This window comes from Molothrus ater, chromosome 10 (genome assembly GCF_012460135.2).
Source record: "Molothrus ater isolate BHLD 08-10-18 breed brown headed cowbird chromosome 10, BPBGC_Mater_1.1, whole genome shotgun sequence".
In the NCBI taxonomy this organism is placed as follows: Eukaryota; Metazoa; Chordata; class Aves; order Passeriformes; family Icteridae; genus Molothrus; species Molothrus ater.
Window position 1 is genome coordinate 12,854,169 of NC_050487.2, and position 25,074 is coordinate 12,879,242.

At 36.8% G+C, this 25,074-nt stretch overlaps 1 long non-coding RNA gene across 1 annotated transcript in view; it reads right to left on the bottom strand.

The window, feature by feature from the left end:
* Nucleotides 1-2,367: 2,367 nt before the first annotated feature.
* The window catches only part of LOC118690293 (uncharacterized), a 40,408-nt gene continuing 17,701 nt past the window's right edge, over nucleotides 2,368-25,074 (bottom strand). Inside the window, exons 6-8 of the long non-coding RNA XR_004980757.2 lie at nucleotides 4,993-5,134; nucleotides 4,229-4,269; nucleotides 2,368-2,484 (exon numbers count right to left, since the gene is read on the bottom strand). This is a non-coding gene — a long non-coding RNA (uncharacterized LOC118690293). The remainder of the gene's footprint in view (nucleotides 2,485-4,228; nucleotides 4,270-4,992; nucleotides 5,135-25,074) is intronic.

The following is a 25,074-nucleotide window of genomic DNA, read 5'->3' on the forward strand; positions in this document are numbered from 1 at the left end:
GCAGTGAGTTGAGCATTTGTTTGGAAGCTTGGATGCCAGTGTAGAAGAGTGGCATTTTCCCTCAATCAGATTTATGTAGTAAATAGATGTTGGCTGTTCCTAAAGGTAGAGCATTATTCCTCTATAGTATGTACGTTTGCCCAGAAAAGATGCATTCCCTCTGTAATGAGAGGCAGGGCACAGAGTTTGGTGAGTGTCTCTTTGCATACACAGACATTAATGTATTTTATGTTTAAACTAAGTATATGTTGTAAAGCACAGACCAAAAACTGATTACTTGCAAGGATGGGTAAGAGTATGTTGCTGAAGTTTAGGCAAGCACATAATTGTGTAATGAAATCACTTAGATGCATCGGAAAATTCATTTTCCTTTCACCCTTGGAAAAACTGATCCGCATGGGAAGAACTGGAATTTTATGCTGAGGTTTAACTTCTGTTCCCTCAGCCTTCTCGCATACCCTCTCACCCTTTCTGCTGGGCCTACAGCTTTTACATGTCTCTCCATGACTCTCTTCCTTTTGTCTGCCTCCTCAATGGCTCCAGAGTCCTAAAGAAATGTTCAGCTTTGAAGACTGGCCTAAAAAAATGGTAATTTTCCAGACAAAGGCCAGGTGTTACTTCCAATTCATTCAGTATGCATCCCTATTATCCTGCGGGTCAGCTCCTGCTGAGCGCGCTCCATGGGTGTTCCGGCTGCGTAAGGCCTGTGAGATTTGCCCCGTGTGACTGAACTGCAGATGGAACTTTCATAGCTCTTATTTTAGCAGCAGTCAATTTGCCAAACTTTCTTAATAGCAAGCTAGAAGGTGATTTCTGTGTCACAGCCTCAGAGCTTTCTCACGCCAACCAGAGGAGGAGACGAGGAGTCCATCGTCAGAAGAGGGCCGGACATGAGAGCTCCGGCCTGTGGGCAGGGTGGCCATCAGCCACTACAGGGGGCACGGATTTTGGCTCATGGGATTTTGGCTCATGGGATTTTGGCTCATCAGAACTTGGCTCATCGTGCGTTTTCCTGCTCCCCCTGGAGAGGCAATATCAGTTCCCCTCAGAGGCAGTTCAGCAGGAGGAGATGCAGGCCAGGCTGTGCAGAGCAGACTTGCCCAGGCACCCCAGGGCTGCACATCTTCTGGGTCAGGGCTGAACGGAGCCTTGCCAGAGCTCGCACAGGCATCCAGTGCCTTGCCAGGATTCCATCACTCCTTCTGGAGGCACCATCGTGTCTGCAGATACCTCTTCCTAGCAAGGTCAGCCATTTCAAGCAAACAAAGAGTTTGGATCATTGTTTACTCTCAGGACAGATTATTTTTTCTCTATCTCTGCGACCAGGGTTAGATGAAAAAAAGAAACAACCCACCCTTTGTCAATATACTGTATCCAAATCAAACTAACACATTTGGTTTCTGCTAGAAAACAAAGTCAAGTTTCAGTTTCTAAATAAACCATTTATGGAGTCATCACTCTGGAATTTTGCCTTTCTTTCCTATGTCTCCTTTCAGATAAAGAGAAGAATCATCTTAGATAAGTAATGCTATCTGCAGCTGCTTATATCCAGTTAAATCAAAATTTCTTTTAAAGAAATGCTAAATGCTGTTGAAAATTCCAGAAGTTAGAAGCTGAGATGTCATTCAAAACCTTCCTTTTGAATTCTTATTGCCTCAGATTCAGCCATTCATGATGATTCCCCTTACATTTTACCACTGGAAAACCTTGCATCATATTCAGTGATGACTAGATGAGGCTCAGGATATTTTACTGCATTTTCTTAGTCAAATAAAATTTCTTGTTACACAGTGGAATAAATTAAACCATCATGTCACTATGGGACCATTAGAATACTTAATTTACTAGTTTCATACTTAACAGAAATTTCTAGAATAAGCTTAAAATTGTGCATTAATAATTTCTTATTTTTGAGTGAGTTATCACCTTCCTTATGTATTTCTATTATGCATTTTTATTGCACAGACAGAATGAGACATGTACCATACCATCTAAATGATGAGTACAAAAAGAAGAGAAAAAAAGATATTTAAATGAGATTGGGACATCATAAATAAATGGCTCATTGCATTAGAAAGAAAAAAAAGAGAAAATAAATTTTTCTGCAAGGCACCCTAAACCAGCCATGCTATGCGGAGGATTTAGGCAAGGCAACAAAGGTGATGGAGAAGTATAATGAGTAGCAGTGAGGACTCTGGGCTCACACAGACTCTGTGACAGCAACTGTGAGTGGGCTCAGCAATTAAACAGAAGCAAAGGGTTGTGGTTAAGCACAAACCCAAAAACTCCATGTTTAGACTGGGAGACAGAGGAATTGAATGCAGCTACTCACGGTTTTTGCTGAAGAGGGTGAGAGGAGATGATCAGCCAAGGCCAGGATGACAAACCACCAACTTCACCTCAATGTTGATGAAAGACACCAAGGAATGTGGATCTTTGTGTGTGGTTAGATTTCATTACAGCCATGGCAGCTGGCAGGGGCCTCTGTGTGAAAGTGTTTAGCAGAAGAGAAATGGACTTAATCACGGGCTTGGATGCTCTTCCACTGTCTTCAAGTAGACAGTGCTGAAAATGAAGGTGATGTGAGGCTTGTAGTTACAGGGTTTTTGAATATCTAAACACTATTTCACAACTTCTTTTTTCCCTGTCCAGGGTGAGTTTTTATAGTTTAGCCTTTAATCTTGTGAAGCAGAAACTTAACGTGTCAGTGTTGACAGACTGTTAACTATAGCAGCAATGATGAAGCTTCTATAATATTAACCTTTCAAAAAATAAAACTGCAATAATGATGTTGTTTCCATTAGACCTTTCAGATCACTTACAAATTATCTGGAACTCCTACTGTTTATTTGTTTTTACTTTAGATTGTTGCCCCAAGCACTTAAATAATTGTAATAAAATAATAATAGAATTAAGATTAGATAAATTAAGTGGAAATGAAACTGAATACATTTTCCATGACAGCTGGCAAGTCCCATTCTGTGACTGCTCAGAAACAGAACTGGAATTTTTATGACAGTAGACAATAAGGCGATCGTGTACAGGATGTAACCCAATGCTCAAGAGGAGCAGTGTGCAAGTGACACATCAACAAAAACAAACTTGTTTCATTTATGTACTATTAATTACCATAACTTACATAATCATGGACATCTGTTCTCCCTTTCTCATACATGTACCTATGCACAGATAATTACCACTATCTACTGGTCAGAAGAGCATGTAGCATAATATAAATATAAATAGATTATAGCATATAATTGTATATTATTATACATATATACATACATAATACAAATATATATATATAAATACAAATAAGACCAGCTCTGTCTTATTTATTCATACATCACTTTGCAAGCAATTTTTTTAGTTCTTAAACTTCACATTGAAACTGCAATAACTTGTTTGAACTTGCATACTTGGAAGAGCATTATAGAGAAAGAAAGAGCAAATAATTTTTAACTAATCAAAAATTAGATATGACAATATCAGTTTAGTATATTTTGTCATGATTGTTCCAAAATACTCTTTCAAAAGATCAAAAGATTTTGTTCTCCAACTAGACTGTAAAGGCTGATTAGCTTTAATATAGTTGTATTCTTCCAAAAGAAATAGCCACGGTTTTATTGCATTATTCAGATAAAAGAGAAAAGCAACTGGTGCACAAATTACAGTCCTTAAGAAACAGGTCTTTTTTCCATGTTGAGTCTCAAGTACTTAAGGGTGATATTTGTTCCATGAAATATCTTATGATTCCTGTCCCTGTCCAATAACTGTACTTTTGGAACCCAGAAAGCTGTTTTCCTTGAATGTCACATCACAGAATGATAGAATGGTTTACATTGGGAGGGAACTTAAAGTTCACCTATTCCAACCCCCCACCATAGAGAGGGGCTGTTTGTTTTTGTGCCTAAAGTTTTACAGCCACATATCTTCTATAAACAAATTAGGGTTGGTCAAGAGCACAGCTCTGTTAAAAGTGACATTTTATAACAAAGAAGTGGAAATACCCACATACGTAAGTTTAATAAATGTACTTTATATTGATTTATATGTACTACTGTGAGATAGGCAAAAGCAAGAACTTGCTTTAACATACATTTTTAAAAGTTATGATATCTTCAAAGGCTGCTGACATTTAATGGGCCTTATTAACTTTTATATATAAAATTTTGAAATTTATATGCAATTGTACATATTAATTTAATTTTAAATTTCATCTTACCTAGTTAATGGGCCTGACTTTGCTTGTATTTCAGTAGAATGCTGTTGGATGACAAGTCAAAAAATGGTTATGATATTTTTCTGCAAGTGTCCTGGAAAACACATCCTGAGTTAAATAACCCTAAGCAGCAGGTGCTGAATTAGTGCTCCCAGTTTCGAGGAAGATAACTAATCAAATCAATCTAGATGTGCCCCTGGTTAGAGGAATTCCTGCACGTGACAGAGAATTGCTGCTCCATGTTTAGTTATTTCTGAAAACACTATTAACTGTAGATTTGGATATTTAACTTATTTACTGTCTTTTTTGAGCCTCCACCCTTTTGGTCAGTGCACGGGGATTGTCCCACCAGCTGGAAGGAACTGGGGACACCAAGATGGTGAGGAAAGCTTGCCTTACTGAAAGTAAAAGGAACTGTTTATGTACTGCCAAATACTCATTGGGAAAAAAAGCAAGACACAGACCATAAAATTCCTGCATCTGTTGACCATTTAATCTTTTGTTCTGTAAACAACATAATGTAGCACTATATATTACAAAAGGAAAAAGAAATAAACCTACCATGCAGCTGTATGAGAACCCACTGGACATTTCTTCCTTATTAGCCAGTAGGGCAGATTAGTCTGCATCCTGAGTCCTGAGGATATAGATAACTTCCACTCTTGTTTTTCCTTTTTTTTTTTTTTCCCACTATATATCTGTTTTCAGTCCCTAGCGTAGTAATTCAATAATGTATTCATTTCAATCCTGTGAAACTATTTACATACTGTGCTTCTGTTGTATTTCTTTGGAGAGAAAAAAACTCGAAAGACCACCAGGCAGAAAGTCAAGTCATCAGTCCATGGTCCCACTGGGCTTGTGGAATTAAGGGATGAAATCTTTGCTGTTGTACAATGGTCCATGAGGAGGCTGATGACAACAGGGAAGGAGAGAAAGATAGGGAAATAATTATTTATTTTATCAGTTTATGACTTCTGAGGAACTGCTCTGCTGTTTTAAACCAGTAAATTTTTCCTCTGCCTTCACACCTTCACATCAAGAGGCTGATATACACTGGAAACAGATGGAAGACAGGATTTGAAGTGATCCTGTGGTTTCTAAAAGCTAATGGGGCTGAAAAAAGATTGATATATAGATATAGCTACAGATAGGGTTAAGTCAAGCAAAGGAGACTGAACTGGTTTGTACTAATCCATGTCCCTGTGTTAGGGGGTTGGGGGTGGAGCAGAGGGTTTTATTTTTGTGCCTGAATTGTCTTGCCCAGTACTGCAAAGAAAAAAATCTTTAATTAATTTACTGAGTTAATTTACTGAGCCATGAAGCTTCCCTCCTCCTCCTCTTCCTCCTCCTAACTGTAAGTGTGCTAAAATAAGTTCTGGTAGAACAAGGAAGAAGCTGTGACTGGGTATGACTGACCTCTGTCTGACCTGGTTAAAACATATGTTCTGATATATCCGTGTACTGCCCACTTTACATCCATTAAAATCCAGACTAGATTTCCGGGGAAATCTATGTCATTTTAGGACAACTGAAAAAGATTTTTTTTCCCTAATAAAACTTGTGCCAAGTAACACTGGTTTTAATGGTGTAATCTCATTTCTTTAAAAAATGTAGTGCCTCCTCTGAACATTTTTTTCTGAATAAAAATGTTTTATCTTTTCCTTAAAAATTGCTGTATTTTAAAGAACATCTTTTCCCCCAGCACCTGCTTAATCTTTTGTTCCACAGATAATTTCTCATTACCCAGGTGTCCTCTTATGGACCCACAGAAAGATTGGGCCTAGTTTAAGTGTGAAATAATCCTGTTGCTTCTATCTGAGAATGAATGAGCCCAGGATTAGATCAGATAAAACACACTTGAGATAAAGTGCACAAGGTGGATTATATGAGAAAAGAGGATTTAGTGAAGAACATATCCACAACTTTTTGTTAACATAGAGAATGGTAGCTTTTGTAAGCAACATTTATGGAAACTCAACTGGAGGTTTAAAAGCTATGTCTTTTGTTGTACATTTCTCTGCATACATTTGCTTTGTAGCTGGTAGCTTTAACTTTGGAAGCCATGCTGGGCCTTGACTCATGCTCATTTTGCTTAATGAAAAGCTAAGGATGTACTTTTACTCATAGATTCTTGTTTTGTTTTCTTTGAAGTTTATTAAGCTATCCAGAAAGATGGGAGGTTCATTAGGTTGTTATTATCACGGCCGCAAATTAAGCATCTGTTCCCTGGGGAGTTATAACCTTCAAGTGGATATCAGAGCCATACTTATTACAATATTTACTTAATTACCAAGTTAGTGCTCTTGTCATATAAAATACAAACATGGACTCTGCTGTCCATATTAGCCATATACTCTCCACCTGTTAAATTTTCAAGATACACTCATTTCATTGAAGTACTCTTTTAAAATATGTACCAATTTTTTTTGGAAAACAATTATTGAAAAAGTTAAACCAAAAATGATGAAGCACAGTTATGAATTTAAGGTATCATCAAGAATATTCAAAAATGCTAAGGTATCTGACAGTACGAATGACTTTCCTTTCCCATCTAGAAAAAATGTAGTTTCCAGTACCAACAAATGAATCAAAACGTTAGCAAATCATGATTTGCCAAAGCATCTCAAAAGTCAACATCAAGATATGTTTTGTCAAGTAGTTGGTTGGATATCACTGGACTTGATAGTACCACTCAGACAAATACAAAGCTGGAGCACAAATCTTTAATGAAAACTCTGGGAATTTCACCTAAGAGGCAAATTGCCAGCACTAATATCTGAAAGTTATTCTTCATCATAATTTTGTGGGTTTTTTTCCTCCTCTTCAGTGCTTCAATTAACTAATGTTGTAAATTACAGAATTACCAGATCTTCCCTCTTTAGTTTTCTGACAGTGTCAAGCTTTATAAGCTCAAAAATATTATTCCCTCTTCTCAGGCATGACTTGTGTGGACAGATAGGACTCTTGGGAGGATGTCAACACCACACGACAATGTCTCTATGTTTTGAAAACTCATGTCCATTTTTACTTCAGAAATGGCATTTGGACTTTATAGGGTTGCTTTGTTTTTACTCTGACAAACCCATCATTGTCTTGCCATCTACTACATAATACAAAATATTCACATTATTCATATTTTTCACAAATAACTGTTGGTCTGTTAGCAATGCACTGTGTGACATGGTGCATTCTTGCCCTTTTCACTGTAAAGAAACCCTGTAATTATTTAACTTTGATGAACCTTTTCCTGGAGATCTTTGTGTCTACCCCAGCTATAGAGGGAATGTAGGCTTCTAAATCCAGGTCCCTTCAAATCACATGGCATGGGAACACCTTCCATTGTTTCTATAAACTCTAGTAATATAAGTACCCTCCTTAAATGAAGGTTTATAAAATCCCCAGTTTTGAAGAACTAATGGTTACATCCAAGTCTGGAATCTTTCTTCATTCTCCCATAAGAAAGAAAGGCCAACTTAACTAAGCAGCCACCTACCAATGAACAAGAATTCTGAAATACAAATCATTCCTGGCTTGCTTTGAATTTTTCAGCAAACATGTTAAATATTTCAGCTCAATAAAAAAGGGATTTTCCAGCCTAAGTACTTCAAGAAAACTTGCAATTGTTTATTAGTAGTTCCTTATATACCATTTTGTAGTGAAATACTGAGATTCTGAGGTCCAGGGTAAGTGATGAAAAAGTTGTACTGTCTCTCTTTAGTAGAAAATATCATAGAAATAAATCTTTTCCTATGAAACTCTGTATACTAAATATAAACTCAAGTGCTTAAGTTCTTGCTGTGCATTTTTGGTAAGTATATACTAATTAACAAAGAATCTTGAAGTTTTTCCTAAGAAAAATAAAAAGAAATATCAGTGCCTTAAAATATGATGATATGAACATTTTGGTGACCACTGAATCTCAATTACTATAGATGAGTGTAAAATTCAAGCTATCATCCAACACAATCCCAACTCAGCCTCTACATATCTTAATTTTGGTCTTTTTTTTGAACTTGACTTCTTGAAAATTCATAGCTCATACTCTTTGCAAAGATGGACTTAATTTGTTTTTCATTTAGTTCTGTTAAAAAAGATCACAAAACATTAAAAAAATCCAACTTTGCAAAAGCATTAAAAATTTGCTAATAATTTGAGTCTTTTTTGGAAGGATGAAATAATTTGAAAAATTTAAATAAACTGATTAGTTTCCATCTTGTCATCTAACAATAATTAAAAGCAAAAAACCCAACAATATCAGTTATAACTTCATCCATAAGGGACTCCTTTACAATTTTGCAGAGGGCAGACCGCACTAATGTTATTTATAGTTATATAAATGTCAACAGAATATGACTCTTACTTTGAAGTGTCTGGAGTTTCTCAAATGCACTAAAATACTGGAAAAATAGAACAACATTTTACATAATGTGTAATAATTTGGAAAAATAATAATGAGAATATTATCTGATGAATTTTTTTCCTCTACATTTCTTTAAAAATAGATTTGTGATTAAAAATAATTCTCTGTAGTTTTATCCACAGAGCAGTTTAAGCTTTTTTATCACTGTTAATGAAAATATGGTTATACTTTCTATGAAAAGTATATTTCTCAATATGATGTGCTGTAAACAACATGTCTTTAGGCTATTTTTGACCTTTAACCAATGGGAAAGGTCTGTCTAGTTGATCTCATCTAACTACACAGCAGGTACAAGGAATTAAAATAATTTAGGTTAAGTCCTGGTACAATATCAAGTATCAGACAATGTTTTCCAAAAGGAAATACTTAACAAGTTTGCAATTCACTATGATATTAATCTTATGAAAGAGGTAAAAGAGAAAAAAAATTTGAGTGTGTTCAACAGTGTGGAATCCCAAGTAAAAATCTATGATATCATTGTTTGTAAAAGTTGGCAAAGAAGATTGTTATAAGCAAATTAAAAGAAAACAATCTACTCTGGATCAACACTGTGTCAGACTTCTTGTAAGGTCACACAAAAAAAGCAAACATTAAATATGGGGCTCCAAAAGCCCTAAGATATTTGCCAGGCTTTCAAACTGAGCTGTGTTTTTCAGTGGGAGAGCACAGTACATAAGAGCTTAACAGTAAAGATTTTTTTTAACTTGAGTTTTTTACACTCAATTTAATTAGGTCCTTAACAGCACATGCATAATCTAAGGGGAGATCATTGCTTTTGGTAACTTTACAGGCCCCAGTTTCATAATTCTGGCTCTACTTCTTTGCTGAGATGGAGCCTGACCCTTCTCCAAGGACTGGGAACTCAGGATAAATACATTATTTTGTTAGCAAGCGGGAAAACCAGCAAAAGTATTCAGGAAGTTATGGTGCTATCATGTGAGGAATGGGTGTTCCAGAGGTTTTGTGAGAATAAGCCAGTTATTTGCTCTGAATTCTTGCAAATCCTATTCTAGAAACAAGAGGACAGTCCAGAGGGAATGGGATCCAGAGGGATCATCAACTTCCAGTGTCCAGATCTAATCTATATATATATTCAGCTGCTGTTCATTAAAAAGGTACAAGGACAAATCCTTTAAAATGTGCAATTAGGATAAAAGTTTTCAGACACCTTAGTTCCTCCTTCTGGTGTGATGTGGGAGAACCATGATCCCCATAAATACCCAGGTTTCATCAATTGACCAAAACTGAAATAGAGCTTAAATTTTGTATAGTTTTGAACATTTCTGCTCATCACAAAAAACCCAAAAAACTCCTGGAATTTTTCCTTGTTGCCTTTAACCATTTTCTTCTTCTGATGTTTTTTCTTGGATAAGAATCACCTTAGGCAGCCTAAATATTTATTTGAAACTTTTTTTAAAGGAGATACCTTGTACTGTGATTGTTTATTGGTGTATATCCTTAGAGAATATTCAAATGCTTAAAACTGGAAATGGAGCATAATGCAAGGCACTATAGAGCAGATGCTAAGCTTGAAGTGCTTTTAGGAATACATATACCACATTTTAATTTCAACTCCTATTATTATACTAACTAGTCACAAAATGGCTTCCTATTTATGCAATGTGTTATCTGTAATGTCACTTAAATTGAATAGATGAGTGCCTTCTAATAATGTATGTTTACTTCATGAACTTGTGGGCAATTACATTGTAATTATGTCTTTTGTAGGTCCTTTTTTGCTGACACATAGTGCACCAGTGCATTTTAAGTGTAATTGCAGTTCTCCCTACCATTTAGGAAAGCTGAACATTGTTAAAGGTTTGTAAATTACCTACACTTAGACCATAGCAAGCAGGCAAATTAAATGGCAGTGTCAGTAATATTACAATGTAAATTGGTGCCAAGTATAATCCAAGGTAGAAGCATTTTTACAGAATAATGTTTACATAGCACCTCAAATGCAACAGAAAACATAGATACTCCCAAACTTGTAAAATTACATCATTTTTATCCCTGAGAAAAGACATAGAGGATACAATTTACATAGCTATCAACTATCCAAAGAATCAAATACATATTTACACAAATTTTGTTCTACCTGGCTACACAGTCATCCTACAGAAGAGAAAGGTATGCCCAAATGCCAGTGTGTCAGAATGCCATTCTTCCATGCATTGGGAATAATGCTTCACCAGAGAAGCAAGAAAATATATTCCCAGCAGCCTGAAAAGCTCTGGAGAGAATCAGGGAAGGAGGGAAGAAGAGAGGGAGACCCTCCTTGCAGTGAAAAGTGGATCTTTCCTGCTTGTTTTTCACAAGACCTTGAACTCACCAGAAGGAAGCAACCAACCTCATTGACCACGCTCATTCCTCCTTTTTTCCTTAGGGTAAAGGTATACGCAGGAACATGGGGCAGTGTGTCCTCATCATGCTTTCAGCTTCTCAACCAACCCATGGAGTAGATCCCCAAGTGAACTTGAGTTTGGAACCCCACAGTTGATCACGATCCTCACAGAAGGAGGGAACGTTAAAGCCAAGCAAAGAGAGGAATCCTTTATCCCTGTCCTTATTCCTGCTAAGCAGTGAGCTGAATCTCCCAGGCAACTAGAAGAGCAAAGGTAGGAAAAACCCATCCCTTGTCGATGGCATGAGGCCTTATCTTCCACAGCTGGGACTCCAGGACTGTTTGATTGGTGCTTGGAATTATAAAATCAGGTTAATACATTTTCAGCCTGATGCTTTAAACCTGTTGTCTGTGTGCCGTATTATTATTCACCTCAACATCTGGATCACAAGATGGCATTTCACTTTAATTTTTTAACCACCTTGAGGGTAAAAGAGAAATTTCAAAACAGAGAATATTTTTATTTGCCCAAATTTTTCAATGCTCATGAGGCACAATTACAAAAGTACAACTTTTTTTACTACAGACTTGATATATTGGTGCTTTTTTTCAAGAACTGAAATTTGGAAGGTTGATGCTGTTTTTGCTATAGGAATTTAAACTATCATTTGCATGGACATGTCACTACAGAATTTTTTTTAAGTAGATTTATGTCGCCCTATGGGGCTTAAGGGGATAGTGATTATTATACACTGAGAAATGTGCATTTAGCTTACAAAACCAATGTCCCACAGAGGTGACCACTCTAGAAAGACCAGCAACATCACTTAAGTAAATTAAATTTGAAGTACTGTCCTGTCACTTCATGCCTCTAGGCCAATCACTCACTGGTGGAAACATCCTAGTTTTGGATTAAACCAGCTCAACCATGCAAACTGTAGCCACTGCATGGGAATGAGCATCTGGGATTGACAGATCACAGATCATGGCAATAGAGGCCACAAGTCCAATGACATAATTTTTATTTAGAGCAAAATCCTAGTGGCACTTTGGTAGAATTCAATCTTCAGTAAATATTTATCAGAATAAACCCAGGGGGATGTATGCTGATCTCATTTGCCTTCCTTGCAACTTGGAAGTAGCAATGGAATTCTACTCATGAAAATCAGAGTGATTTCCTATGGCTGAATGCAAAAATTGGTATGATAAAATGAAAACAATCACATTGCCAGGCTCAGCACAAGTAGGCATAGTAAACTCTCAAATTTTGTGTATTCAGAGCTCCTGGGGATTTAGAATTCCTCTTTCTATTGGTGTTTCTAACTAAAAGTGAGAAATGAAGCAAATCCATTAAGTGGCTAGTGGTCATTTCTCCATGACTGGTGGGAATGAGAGAGGTTTGCAGAACACTGGCACAACATGGACACAGAGATGTTAATTGTGCCTGGCCTTCCAAGGGTCAGCATGGAAAAGGCACAACACTCAGAGTTTGAGCGACTCCGTTCTCTTCTTTTTGGTTTCGTGAAAGCATGAAAATCAGCAGGACACAGTGCTTAAATTGAAGGCTTCTTACTATAGCCTTACTAGGAGCTTTTTTGTGACCAGCTGAGATGGTTCAACCAACCCTAGCCCCATCTTTAGTAACTTCTGTTTGATTGGAATCTACCAATACATGCTATAATTTAAAGAAGTCGATTAGTAGTAGTTTGAAGTCTGACAGTTTGCACAGCCACAAAAATAATCTCATGTTCACAGGCCTCCCTGTACTTTTACACCAGTTTTGTTTTCACCTTTTTACACTAAACACAAAAAGATTTTCAGTAAACATCAGTGGTAAATGCTATTCAATTTAAATGGACATAAATTATTCAACTACCACAATTATTGCAAAAATGTAACTTTTAATTTGGGGAGGAAAAAACCCTTAATTGCTATATTCAGTAACTATTCTTCCATACTCACAATGGACTTAGAAGAGAACAGCAAAGCACTGAAGAATCCTGTTGCCAAACACAGCCCTTAAATTACCAGCTTGTCTGTGGAGCTTTTTACTTTAATGCACTTAGGGGGAATAGCTCATCACTAATGATTTGGAAACACAGATCACATAAATCCTCAACTCAAAGTTGAACAGTAACCCAAGTCTTAATACACAAGTTATGTCTCCTTCCTCTAATACATATACAGATTAAAAAAAATAATATTAATAACACCAAAATACCATGTCAAGTGCAATGGTTTCCCCACAAACTCTATCACCTGTTTATCTCTCACCCTCAGTACTAACGCTAAATTGGGCCTCATGAATTATTCATGAGGGGCCGTTTAATGGGATCATTTTTCCTGGCTAGCACTGACACTAATGCTAAGAAAAATCTCTTGACATTAATCTTGGGTTGAAGAAAGCCCCAAATACCTAGTTTTCTTCTGAGTGTTCCCTTTCCTCCTATTTAACACATTGCAGAAACCAGTCATTCTACATCTCTGTTATGCAGGAGTGTGGGCATGGGAGGGTAGAAGGGATGATACAAGGTCGGAGTGGGAATTTGTTATATTATGATTTTCACATTGAGAACTCTGGGGTCTGGTCCAGCTCACATTAAATTTAAATGAAAGTTTCCCTCTTTTTAATTTTTTTTTCTTTTGTAGATTCATGTTGTCTCTGAAGGAAATGAGAATATCTGTTGAAAAAGACAAGCAAACCATGGATCTCTAACTGCATTATTTATCTAAACTGCCCAGAATTGATTAAAGCCCTTCTTTTCTGCATTAGTTTATAGCTATTCTGATGATGAAGTGATTTAGGGTGTTTTCAGGGCTGATTACAAGAGTAAAGGGCTCTGGTCTTGCAATTGCAAATATGACTGATTTCAAAGCCATAAAAAGTCAGAAGCGTGTTTTGGCACATCCTAAAGACAAAGTTGGTTTTAGTTTATGCACTAAGAAGACTCCTGCAAAATATTATCCAAATTACAATCCCTCCCCTGAAGAAAAATCTCTTTAAATGTCCTAGAGAATAGTGAATTGCAGTCTAAAACGTAGCTTGTTGGCAAGTGCTGTATAATAGGAATCCCTCCACACACACTCTTTGGTCATATCATAAAACTACTGACTTGCCTCATTTTTCTAAACCAAAATACCTAAAACGCAATACATTTCTTTTTTTTTCAGTTGTAGCTTTCTGACATCTATAATGGTTTTGTGTCTAAATCTGACAACATTTGTAACAAACTGAAGTGACTGTTACTGCTGGAATGTCCTGGAGGCTTTTTCTGTCGGAGGAGATGACAGTAACTTTTCCCATGCAGATTAAGCTGGTGTTTACAGATTTGCCCTGGGTGTGCATTTTTATCCAGCTGTGATCAAGTAACACTGCCTGATGAGTGCCAGACAGATCTCCTGATACGAAGGGCTTACATGCCCATCACTTCTGTGCAGAACATGGTTCTAATCTGGACACCACAGCAAAGTTCAGTTATTGTTTGATTTTTATTTTCCCTTCCTTTGTACACTCAGGCAGAATACTCAAATGAGAATGCAAAAAGCTTTACCATTTGAAAGTCTCCTTGCCGTTTGACAGAAGCTAGCATTATGTGGATTTAAAGTTATTTTTGTTCAGCCTTTCAGTTCCCCACACTGAGCTCTAACAGGATTTAAAAACAATTAGAAGTGGAGTGGGTGGTTTAACAATTGAGAATTTAGGATTTCATTAATTCTTTTTTCTTTTTTTTTCTCAATGGATATGTTTCTTTTGTATGTTGTAATAATCTGAAATATGGTAAAATATAGGCTCAATAACTTTTTCCCATCAATGAAAGTGTGAGGTCAAGAGGTTGTTTGCCTTTGTGGGACCTGAAGCTATACATGCATTATAGTGTGGTACTTTGAAAGTAGTGGTGGTTGCATTTTGCTTTCTCAGAATTCCTTGCTACTGAAGATGGAAGAAGTTCTGTTTCCCAATATCTGATTCCCTATTTGGAACCTCTAATACATGAAAGGATAAGAGAAATCATCCTTTGAATTTGAACTTTAAACATATTTCTAAACATTAGCAATATTAACATTGCCTAAAGTACTAGCAACTTACTTCACATCTGTTGTGTGGTTTAAAGCTGTAAAAGCAGTACTTAAACTTGTGGGGCAAATTCAGCTTTTTCTTAAATCAGAATTTCCACTGCTTTCCAAGCCAAATTGATCCATATTCATATCAGTGTATGTTAACAACATTTGCCATTCAGTTTCCTGTTTACATTAAAATCCCATACAATTTGCAGATCTTTCCTGCTCTAATATTAATTTCAGTACAGGAAAGTACTAGGATCTCTCATCCAATCCATAGCCAGTTCTGTATAAATTTATTATCCTCATAAATTGCAAGGCAGCTTTTTCCAGAAGCCAGTATGAGGAGGTACACTTAAAAAAAAATCTAGAAAATCAAAGGTTTCTCCCAAGAGCTGTTGTAGAACATCTTTGTATTTGTTATACAACTTGCATTTGTGCTGAGGGCATCGAAGGTGCAGCAAGCACAGTTGAAACAGTGATTCCAGAATGTGGTGCATAAAATCAGTACAGTCTGAGGAGTGCTTTTCTTTTCAGACTGTGAAATGGTCAGATACCGGTACACCCAGGGAAAGGCTGAGCTGGAAAACCTTTCACTTCTGTGATACAAGTTCAAATCTGGACAGGTCCTTGGGGACATCACATTACCATGGGATGGATTCCTGGTGACTTACCTGGAACAGACTGGTGGGCTGCTCCAGAGCCAGTGGGCAGATGTCCACATCACAAAAGACCCCACTTCAGGTTGCTCTCTCGGCAGCTGTACCAGAGGAACCAAGGAATAAATGGGCATAACTCTCCTCTCTCCCAGCCCTTCCTTTCATTAAACAGGCAGGCTATTACTGAGAAACCTGCACTTAGAAACTGCAAGAATAGAGAATACACAACAATTTTACTCACCACTGAGTTAATAAATTACAATATAAGCAGTTTGCCATGCCAGTTTCAAGTTGCTCTTTTGAAGGCACAGTTTGAAGCCAGGCCATCCCAGGGGGGTGAGAAGAGGCGTGCAGCCTCCCAGATTACTTCCCTGTGCAGAGGAAAAGTGCTCTCAGTAGTGCTGTAAATGCAAGCAGCCAGCTCTGAGGCCACTAACTAAGGATGGAGCCCATGGCTCTTCCCCCATCACTAACTCATCCCTGGGGTCCCTCCTGTGCTTTGCAGAGTGCAGAACAAGCAGGGCACAGGGATGAGAGGTTCAGTGCATTGCAGTGCACCCATGCAACAGGATGGGATAAACAGGTACAGCCCCAGAAACCTCTTGGAGCCTTTCTCCATAACCAGATAAACTCAGCCTGTGTGAATGCATCACACATGTTCATATATATGTGTTTATATGGAGATATGTGGTATCTCATTGGCTGACAACAATTTGGCTGTTTTATAAAACTTGAAACTAAGTTATTGTATTTTTAAAAGTTTATTAATTTTAATATATCAGCCAACGATTAGCTCATGGAAAGCCTATAGATTTTTGATACTCAGCTTTAACTTGCCAAGTTCTAATAATCATTAAACTTCAAGAAAAAAAAAATAATTGTAACCAGATTTTGAAAAAAGCTAAGCTGTTCTTAAGCTACATTTAGAGAATACAAAAAGATGGAAGACTGCTTTCCAAGGACTTGTTTTTTGGGGTGTACTGAAATTAGGTATCAGACAACCACAGCTGTAATTCTTGAAACAGAAAATAACACTAATAGGCCAGATTTTAAATGACCTGTGGCTAGTTACATAACTACATTAAAAGATGGCTTTAAATTGCATCAGTATCAAATTTTATTCTACCTGACAGTAACAAATTCAAGAAAGTTGCTCAAGCAGCCTTAAATTTTCTACACAACTTTTTTTTTCTACTGCAATGTTAGCAATTCGGATCCCAATTCATATTAAAATGTAGATGAACATTTTTGTGCTACTTTCTCAGCTGATGTAATACACAAAGCTCAAATAATGGCAGATTTAGCTCTGAAAATTTGTTATATAGTTATATACTGCTATCTGATTTACACAAAATCTGGCTATTGGAGCTAATCAGGTGTACCATTCAGCTAAGGATCTGCTTCAGAATCATTATTTTTTTTTAAAGTGTCAGGAGCATGACAGAAGAGCATATATTTAATTCATTTATTTCATCCATTTCAATGAACATTGGATTTTATCCTTTTGTGCACAAAAATAAATCTCCACAGAGATTTTTATAGCACTTATTGATTTAGAAGGATTTGCTATACAATTTAATTTTGATTTGCTGGGGAAGATGTGTTTTTTAGCAATAACCTGTCTATTATTCACTTAGCTATGTGCCTGTATGAGATTTGCACTTTTGAAAATCCCTTTCAGGAGACTTAATTTTCACCTGCACATGCACTAGTTGACAGCTCCCTGTTCTTCTTCACTGTCCTGACAATAAACCAAGAATACCGGTACTCATTTCATTATAAACATTTTGTAAGCATCCCATAAATATTACTTCTGAGCACAACAGTCAGGGCTAGATATGAGCTTCTTTTCCCTGCAATGAAAGGCTGGTGTCCGATCAAATGAGCCATCCAGGCCCTAAAAAGGCTTTTAAAAAATAGTTTTAATCTCTTCATTGTCTGACTTCACGGCATGGTAGTGCTGCCCTTAAATAAAACTTACATAAAAATGGTTAGTACAGCTGGTCAGAAAATGTGCTTGAAGTTTAGAACCACATATCATTGTTTATACAGATGACTATTTGGGATAGACTTCAATAGAATCTGACTTTACTAGCAAAGGAGAAGGCTTTGGCAATAGCATAGGGTGATGAGCAACAGCAACTCATATTTTCCAACTGAGATCAATGTGGACTTTAATCCATTAATGCAGACCTAAATATCACCAGACAGATATGAATAGATGACAGTGAAAATGTGAGAAAGAAAAGTCTGGAGTAGTCAGATTTAAGAGAGTTGTTTCATATTTGAATTCATTTTAGTACTCTACAGGAAAGCAGCCTGTTTCGAGATTTTCAATTAACATACCCTAGATATGAACTGAAAACACTTCTTTTCTACTAACACAGATGCTTTTTTGTTCACCCATTTTGAGCCCTTGCTCACAGAATTGGGTTTTTACAAAATCCTTGGAAACATGTTAGCAATACATTTTTTGAAATGTCAAGGAACTGGTTTGTTTGGAATGGAAAGCTGCTGACAAACATGCCAAGTCACTCAGATGCTAAGTTAGATATTTAGATACTCATGGCTGGCTGGGGAGAGAGGAGAGGAAAACCCCAAAACAACAAAAAAACACCACCCAAATTGAAAAAGCTCGCAGCTCTGTGCTATTAAATTAAACTAAAAATAAAGATGATGGCAGTATCTGCAAGCAATTTGGGTGGTCAAAAAACAATGGTGCCCTCTGGTTTGAAAACAGTGTTTGGAGTTTGCACTGTTCTTACTTGTCACAATAAATTTGGACAGGGTTCCTATTTCCTGAATTGACTGAAGCATTTCATTCTTTAAATTTCTAATGTGTTATGTCACATCTTATTGTATTTCATGGTGTCACTTTGCATTATTTTGCATCGTCTCTAAAGCTGATGAAACACAACACAACAGCACATGACAAAAGGAAATAAGCTGTTGGTTATACAGACTAAGTGTTATAATTCAGTATTTGTCAGATGCAGCAATCATTACAAACTATCTCAAACTTTCAATAGCTGTAACTCCTTAGTCAGTGATAAACCTGTTTAATTTACTAGTTTATCATAAAGGAAGGATCCTTTCCTGGTAATCACAGGAATCAGAATCAGAATGTGCTGCTGCTGCTTCTCAACCCCTGCATTGCTAATTTTTAACACTAGAATGAGATTTGAGATATACTACAGAGAGAATTTCTCAGGATGAAATAAGAGATCCATTTGAGATGGCATTAATGGTGCAATATGACTGTTTTGATTTTATACCACAAGTACAGTACAGAACCTTGGGACAATTTCCACTTGTTATGACTAAGTCACATCACTCAACAGAGAGAGAACTGAGGGCTCCCTCCTCCCCCAGTTATTCTCATTGATAGCAATGACATCAAACTGGGGAATTATAACCTCACAATTGTGGCCTGGTTGAGATAAGAAAGTATGTATATTCTGAGAAATTAACCAACTTATTGTTATGAAATATAGAGTCTGTAATCCTCACAAGATTCCTATCAATATCGCAAGTATAATTCTTCTCTAAGAAGGAACTACATGAATATAAGAACTTAGAACCATAATATTAAGTCATGTAAAAATGGTTTCATTTAGTTTTAAATTTGAAATGTACTTGAGGAACATACAAAAATATGTACAAATATATTGAATGGGAACAAAAAGGCAAAATTAGATACTGTCTTTCAGTGAAGTTCTTAATTCTAAATGTGTTTTTCGAGTGGATGGGACTCAAGTGCTTACTTTCTGTATGCATACATTTTTATTTTAGATTTTTTGCTTCAATACAACAAATTTTTTTGTAGAGAAACAGCCATTCTATTTCTGCTTCATTCCATTGTTCTGGTCATTGCAAGACATGGGTTGTTATTGCTGTTTTCCTCTCAAGAAAGAAGAGAATGGACAGCTAAAGATATCATCTAATATTTGTGTTATATCAAGGAGGTTATGCTATAAAATATATTCCCACAAGTACAACCAAGAATGCCACAGAAAATATAGCCAGCCAAGGAAAGGACTGTAAGCAAGGCTGCCTGACAAATAGGGCACAGGGCTGACCAGGAGTCATCAGGTTCAAGCCTGTGCTGGGACATGAATCACATCACATAAGCCCAGCAAATAAACCTGTCTCGCTCTGTGTTTACTCCCACACTCCTTTCCTCCATTTCTTGTCCAAATGTATTCACAGCCACTTTAAGGCCATTTGTTCTCATGTCAAAATTATTGCGTGAATTCAAGAGCTTTTTCTTCTCCCTGGTGTTTACCTCTTTGTATACTTAGAGATAGCAATTTTTACCTCTCCAACCTCTGTTTTGCTGGGCACAGCTTCTTTTCAGACAGGCCATCCTTTCCTCTGATCATCATACTAGTCAGCATACCTTTGCAGCTGTTAAAAAACCCAGAACATTTGCACCTTAACCATAGGGATTTGGAATTTAAGGCGATGTCTAACAAGCACCTTGGTCACTGACATAAATACTCTCCTTGCTTCATTAAAAATATTTTACTCAATATATCTCCAAATTGTGTTCTCCTTTTCTGTGCACTGGTAGTTCATAGTAATTCTGTGATTGACTGTTACAACTAGGTGGTTTTTCTTTCTGTCACTTCCCACTGATGAGCCTACAGTTCATAGCTGGTTCTTTTCATTAGTCCTTAAGTGCATGACCTGGGAGCGCACGACCTTAAATTCCATCCCATTTCTACTACCCCAGTCTTCAAGGTCATTTAATTCTTCCTGTATAATATTCCAATCCTCCTCTGTATTCATGACATCTCCCAGTTTTGTATCATCAGCAAATTAATTAGTACACTCCTACTTTTTCTGCCTAGGCCATTAAGGAAAATATTAAATAAAATTAATCCCCAGACCAATCCTAAAGGAACTCTACAAGCAACTTTCCTCCAGGGAGAGAGAGAAATCCTTTCAACATAACTCACTCTTGTCTCTTGTTCAGTCACTTTTTTACTTATCTTACAGTCCTGATACTTGCTCTTATCTTTTTCAATTTAACTAATAATTCCCCATGTAGTAATGTATCAAATGCTTTACTGAAGAGCAGAAAGGTTGAATCTATTGCATTTGCTTTATCTCAACAATCGAGTTGTCATCAAAATAAAAGGCACGAGATAACAAATTTATCTGAATGACTTCTAAAAAAATAAATTCAATGTTTTACTTAATCTCATTTTCCCATTTTGATCTTTTTTTTTGTTATTGAAATCTTAATTTAGATTTTGGGTCACACCTAGATTACATTTAATTTCTATTCAGTCCTCAGTGCACAGCGATTCTCTTGGTTATTTTCTCCTCATATGACTGAGAAAGCTTTTGCCATCTGTTTAATTTGATTTGCAAGGTCTGATTCTGCTAAGAAGCACCTTTCTTTGCTAAACTGTACTTACCCTGCCTTCATTTCTTGTCAGGCTTCTATTATTTCTCATACACTGTCTGAAGTTGTAATTTATCTGCTAAGGCATATGGTCGGTCTCATGTGTTAGTCCTCCTGGTTTGAGGCACATTCCTCTTTTCTTGACCAGATTCCAGAAATGAATGTCCTAGAACACTGCCATATCAGATATTAGGAGCCTGCTTTATCCAATTACTTGTCTGTGGCTCACATTAGGATTTTGGCTGTGACCACTATATTACCGTAAGCTGTTACAGTTCCTAGGTTGAACACTCCTCATCTGTATTCTGCAAACAAAGCAGAGCTTTCTCTGAAGGCTGTCAGTTGATGTCACTTGTCCTTGCAAAGAGAAACACATCTACCTGGACAGGCAAAAGCTCAGAACAATCCCAGATGGCAGGAAACATCTAGCAGGCATGTCAGGGAAAGATTACTTCTCATAAAGCCTTCCTAGTGGCATTTGATTTGACATAAACCCTGTAGAGCTCACTCAGCGAGCCACATTGCAAAGATGCTTCCTTCAGCACATCCTGGAACGTACCAGAATTGGGCTTAACTGCTTTGTACAAGTATGAATAAGCTCTAGGTGCCTTTTCTTGGGTGGAAAAGGCAGTGAGGGATCAATAAGAGGGGCAAGCCAAGTATTTCAGGGCAGTGTGGAAATGTGTTTGCATGGGGATTGCCAACCAGAAATAGGAGTACTAGAATCAACCACTAGTAGCTCTGGTCATTAAAATCCATGAGGATTTTGACCTTTGGAATTGTTTGTTCTGTGTTTCTGTTTCTCCCCATTGTGGTATTATCCCTACTCTCTTAACTAACTCATACAAGTCTGAATTCAGCATGTGCACCTACCACTCTCCAGAATTTCCCTTACACAGCTGCTATCCTGATTGGTTATGTAAAGTTTCTGTGACTCCTCAAAGGTTGTTCTCTTCCAGCAGTTTCTCTAACTCAGTGATGATTTCAGGCTGTTTCTGTTGTTAGAACTGTCAGCATAAGGAGTATTATGAATATTCTATGATTCAGAGTTAATGCAGCCAAATATGAGAAAATGAAATTTTTTTGAAGGAATCTCCTGAAGGGTTCTTTTGTTTCTCTTAGCATATTATGATTTTCAAAAAATTTATTCTTGGCTTTCAGTGGTATACATGTTGAAGAAGAGACCCTGCCTATTTACTCCATTTATGCTACAGAAAAGCCAGTGCACTACAGGTCAAAAGGAAGGATCTCATAATAAAAATGCAGAATCAGTCTGGTTATGCAGGTTAGACCAAATTTTCCATAGTTGCTCCTTGGCTCTAGCATTGGTCATTGGCTAGAAAGAAGCAGAGAGAGTGGCATGCATAAAGCCATTTTTCCTCCTGCATTCTAGAAAAGCAGGACTTATAAAGTTACTCAGCTTAGTGTTGCCTCCAGGTCATCTTGTTTAAGAACCACTCATGGACCAAAACTACATTACTTTCCCTTATTGTTTTTTTCAGTCCATCTATACTTTCAACCTCCATAGTTTTCTATAGAAATGAAGTCCACAACTGGCAGCATTTTCTCCATTTTAAACCTTAAAAGCTCATTTGCTCTGGGAGCCTTGCATCTCATACTGTGAGAAATAGTGAATGATGATTCCCTGCTCACATTCTGACATAATTCATGTTTTTTCATAGTTTTCTGTCATATCTCTTTTCTGACATGGCTTTTGCAAGATGAAGACTCCTAATGTACTTGAGCTTATATGAAAGCAGTTACATTCTTCCCATCTCCCTTGTAATCCTTTCCCAGCTCTCTTATATCTTTTTAGAGGTTCAAAGATCAGTACTGAACAGTGTTCTGTTTTATGCAGGAGTATACCCCTTTTAATTTTTTTTAAAATAATGCTTAACAATCAATTTTGACTATTGCTGATGTTTTCAGAGAACCATACATATTGATTTCAAAACCTCTTACCTGAATATTTTGCAAGTCCCTTTTACATATGCCTAAGACTATTTTTCTCCATAAGTTAGAAGATATCAGTTTCCCAAACATAGACATGCAATTTCACATCCAGGCACTGGCTATGTGTGTGGCTTCTGCCATCATATGGACATGTCCCACTTCAGATGACTCTAGGTGCTTATTTGCTAGAAAATATGTTGAATCACATGCTGAATGTCCTATACTATGTTGTTCCCCATTTGGCTAGAAAATACTATTCCAAACTTTCACAGTCAGCTGTAGATATGTCAACCTTAAATAATTTTGTATCATCTGTAAACAATGGGGGCTTCTGAATCATCCCCCTCCCTCAAGAAATGGTATTTATGAATATAAGAAGTGCACAAATCCTCTGTGCTTTATGAGCAACCACTCATTGCTGTGAAAACAATTATTTTATTTTTACCTGTTGTGTCCTGTTTTTTTTATTTGGTTATTAATCCAAGCTGGTTTCTCTTATTTCTTAAAAAGTTAGATCTTTTGGGTTAGGGATCCTTTATAAGGCCTTTAAAAAAGACAGATGTAGTACCTTGATCACACAATCTTATCTCACATTGTTCATTGAGCTCCTACAAAATTATATCTGTTCTCACAGAACCTGAATTCATACTTAATTATCTTACCTGGAATCAGAGTTAAAATTCAGCAATTTCCCTGCTGAATTCTGTCTGGAGACACATAATCTGATACTTATAATTAGATCCTGTTTATTTTCTCTAATTTGTTGCAGAATCTCTTCCATTGACTCTTCAATCTAAAATAGTGTCTTATATTCATGTCCTGTGAGGGTAAACCTGGAGGAGCCTCCTGATAGCCTTGTGCTGAAGGCTCCTTCTAAAGTTGAATTTTTATTTCCTGCTGTGACCTGACATTACTTAAGTGCTCCATTTATACTTTCAACACTGAGCTCCAGGAACTCCTTTCAGGACTTTCAGCAGACTCTGCTGCACCCATTGTATTGATTTCGAAGATGAACAGATAAAAAACCACATTTAATGCATCTACCCAAAAACACAGTCGGGTCACAACCCATCAGACAGAGATTTCTTCTTTGCAAACCATTTCCAGCACACACATATTATCAGTACTAAATTTGTTTTAAGAACATGATAACAAGGGAATATATTTTAATGGATTGAGAAGCCTACTTAGTCTTAATATGAAACATAATCTTGAGAATATCACCAACCTTACTGTCTTTGCTCTAACTCTGTAAAAGATCTTTTTTCTTACATGTGTAGCACTATGATTTTGATAGATATTCAGTGCCAGTTATCCACTGCCTGTATCACAAATTAAAAAAACCCAAAAGACTACTGTACATATGCTCTTCAGAAGGATGCAAAATGCCTATTAATTATATATCAACCATGCGTATGCAACCACAGACATGGAGTTAGAAAGCAGTTTTATGATAGACGTACCACTTACTGAACTGAATGGATATTTAAATCCCAGTTGTCTGAAGAAGGGGGAATTGAATGTCTAGTCTCTGTCTGTAATATCTTATTGAAATGAACAATACCATGCACTTTCAGAAGGAAAAAGAAAATTGCTTGGACAGGTGATACGAATTCCAGACATGTCAGTGATTGCTTTGCTTTGCCATTCCTGAAGTGTCAAGTTTTCAAATCAGTATTATTCACCTCTAATTCATATCAATACCCTGGATCCAAATCTTTCTGTAATTGCTTTTTCATGTGTATTTTCCATGTGTTCTCACCCTAAGACAGTATGTAGGCTTGAGAGGCCTAAACCATTTATAGATCAGCAAAGACCTTAAGCTGTGCTTTTCAAGTTTTATTAACAACAAGTTCCAGTTCCATACTGATTTTCCTGCTGTGCATACAAAAATGCCACGAGCATTTTTGGTGGATATTAACAAATGTCAACAGTACAAAACCAATCCTACATTTTTCCAGATAATTAGACCATCTGAAATAATTTTGAAAAGGTGGTTTA